Source organism: Bidens hawaiensis, unplaced genomic scaffold (assembly GCF_021521415.1).
Source record: "Bidens hawaiensis isolate Kalapana, Puna unplaced genomic scaffold, B.hawaiensis_p1.1 tig00007678_1, whole genome shotgun sequence".
In the NCBI taxonomy this organism is placed as follows: domain Eukaryota; kingdom Viridiplantae; phylum Streptophyta; class Magnoliopsida; order Asterales; family Asteraceae; genus Bidens; species Bidens hawaiensis.
Window position 1 is genome coordinate 567,011 of NW_027491534.1, and position 3,184 is coordinate 570,194.

Sequence of the window (3,184 nt, forward strand, 5' to 3'; positions counted from 1 at the left end):
ACAAATGAAAAATGGTCATAAAAGACAATATGATGTGCGATATTGACACATCATACTAACCATAATATTTATGAGGGTCGTATAAGTTGTGCTTCTTTAATTTATACGGGTTATATGATGTGTTATATTGATATAGAAGTGACTAATGTGATGACACGGACCCCTTACAATGTCATTGAACTTGTATTTTCGGCCATTATATGGCTCACCGCTCGTATAATTATGTCATATATATAGTATAACTGTAGGTTATAGCTACATATCACCCTTATATAATTACAAAAGTCAGTTTAATGATTTGAGTTTGACAATCACATGTGGCAATCACAAATCCCTCAGTACTTATCAAATAAATGAATTTCAAGCATGTGGTTGAATCCTTCTAATTCCTCATGCATAAGTACAATGAATGATACTTTTTTAAGATTGTAATCTCTCTACCTATACGACTCCTTCAAGTGTGTGTGTGTGTGCGCGCTCGTGTGAGAGAGATGGGTAAGAAGCATTCTTCAATGGTATGGGACATGAAGACCTTGTTCTATTGTAGCATAATCATGTTCTTCCTAGGAGGAATAGCAACTATAAGCTTTTATAGAAACAATAACCAAGAAGCTGTGAGTAGCAACATTAAGGTTACTCGCACTACTGCAAATGGAAATACAGATATAGATACCAGTAAAAGGAACAACACACAAGGTTTTGATCATCAAAGAATGAGAGAAATCACACCGCCTTCCTTAACGGAAACCTGTGATTTGTTCTCAGGCAGATGGGTTCATGATAATAAGAGTCATTACCCTTTATATAAAGAAGATGAATGCCCTTTAATGCATGGTGATTTGGCTTGCCAAACTTATGGCAGAAAGGCTTCCAAGTATCAACAATGGAGATGGCAACCCCATGGCTGTGACTTCCCTAGGTTCTCTCTCTCTCTCTCACTCTCTAGCTTCTACATTGCTTGTATTTTGATAGTTTCTAATGCTTTATCGTTCGTCAAATGAGCAGGTTTGATGGAAATGCTATAGTAGAAAGACTAAAGGGTAAAAGGCTATTGTTTGTGGGAGATTCAGTAAACAGGAACCAATGGGATTCGATGATGTGCATGCTTTATAAATCAATCCAAGGGAAAAAGAAGCTTAAGCTTGGTCTCAATCGTACCCTGTACAGCTTTAGGGCCAAGGTAAGTGTATATGTCCTACCTTTTATCTACAGAATTTAACAGTCAACGACCAAACCAAAAGATAGATCCGTCGGTGAATACTAATTTACGGACGGAAAGATCAAACTCTCAAATAGTACATACTTTTGTTGGTAATACTTCTGTCATCAGAGACGAATATGTTCGTCACTCAAAGTTGTTCTGTTTTGTTGTGAAATTATTTAAGACTACACATTTTCTTCTTATTAAAAACATAAAGATAAATAGTTTGAATATTGTAGCGTGAATAATCTGAGAACAACACAAGTGATTACACATTTTATAGAAATGTATGTTTGGTTATCTCAAAGGGTATTATTTAAATGATGACAGTAACAAGTGGTTAAACAAAACAGGACTACAATATGTTCGGTTGATTACTACTGGGCTCCGATGCTGGTCGAATCTAACGGGGATGATCCATCAAACCATAGCCTTGACCATCGAACTGTTCGAATTGAATCCATCGAGAAACATGGCAGGCATTGGGTTGATGCAGATATACTCGTCTTTAATACATACCTGTGGTGGAGATTACCAATAATAAGGCTCTTGTAAGTTCTTAATAAAAGAAAAGAAAACCTTCAAATACCTTCTAGGTTTTTGGAGCTTATTATACTTTTAGACAGTTTGCATCTCCTATAGGCTAAAGGGTAGCAAAATGGCTAGTGCCTGCTGCCAGCTAGAAGTATAAGAAGTTCTGAAAATCAACTAGAAATATATCAATCTCGTTCCTAAAGCATCTAAAGGGTAGCAAAATGCCTAGTGCCTAATACCAATCTCGTCTCTTGGTTATCAGGAAGGGTCCGGGATCATTGTTGGGTGGTCCTAATCAAGTGTACGATGAAGTCGATAATATTCGAGCATACAAGATGGTTCTCCTAACATGGTCTAAGTGGGTGCAGACACATATTGACCCTGCAAAAACCAAGATGTTTTTCATGAGCCTTACAGCAACTCATTCAAAGTACCAACAAAAAGATACCTTATTCTTTATTCTCTTTTGGTTTTTTCACTGCTAGAAAACTCAGTCGACAAATTTACGACCTTAAGATTCCGTTCACAAAATGTTACTGATTTTGCTAATGCCTTTTTCGGACGCAAATACCTAGATTTCTAGTAGTATTTCTTCGGTTATTAACTTATTCTTTTCTTTCATAATTTGTAGTGCCAAAGATTGGGGAGGAGAGAATCAAGCAACATGTTACAAAGAGACCGAGCCGGTGACGGTTGATGGATTCTGGGAAAGTGGAACCGCTCCGCAGATGCTAAGAATATTAGAGTCATCATTGAGCAAATTGAAAGCTAAAGGGGTGTGTGTGCAACTGATAAACATAACACAACTAACACAATATCGAAAAGATGCACACCCTACTGTCTACCGGAGACTATGGCGTCCCTTAACCGAAGAGCAAAAAAAGAACCCACAACGTGCTTCTGATTGTACACATTGGTGTCTTCCTGGAGTTCCCGACATTTGGAATGAGCTACTGTTGGCTTACATTTTTCCAACAACAAAACCGCCAACCTTAAACTATTTAGATAACTGATGCGTGCTAAACACATGAATTATCCACGTTCAGTTCATGTAGCCACGTTTAATTTATCATTTCTATTTCCAATTAAGTGCGTGTTTTCCTTTTAAGTAGTGCATGTAGTGGGTTAGTTGCATTAGGTCGATGTGCTATTTGCATATTCACACGTTAATAGAAAGGAGAAAATTATGAAGCTTGATCCACTCAACAGATTAACTATCTTAGGAGATTGACCATCTTGAATTGGTCCCTATCAATAACCAACAAAATGATAATACATAATTTTGTTTTCATGTGATACAAAATCGCAACTACTCATGTTTCATGATTCAACCTAATTTTAAGGTTTTGATTTTAGGTTAGCACAATTGAAGGACACCAAAAAATGTATTGTTTATTGATCATTTATGTTTCAAGGCTTCAAACCTAACATTGTTAGAATTTCTATTGC

At 36.7% G+C, this 3,184-nt stretch overlaps 1 pseudogene; it reads left to right on the forward strand.

Annotated features, from left to right (window-relative positions):
• The first annotated feature begins 491 nt into the window (after positions 1 to 491).
• Positions 492 to 2,748, forward strand: LOC143635763 (protein trichome birefringence-like 34; annotated as a pseudogene).
• Positions 2,749 to 3,184: the final 436 nt, after the last annotated feature.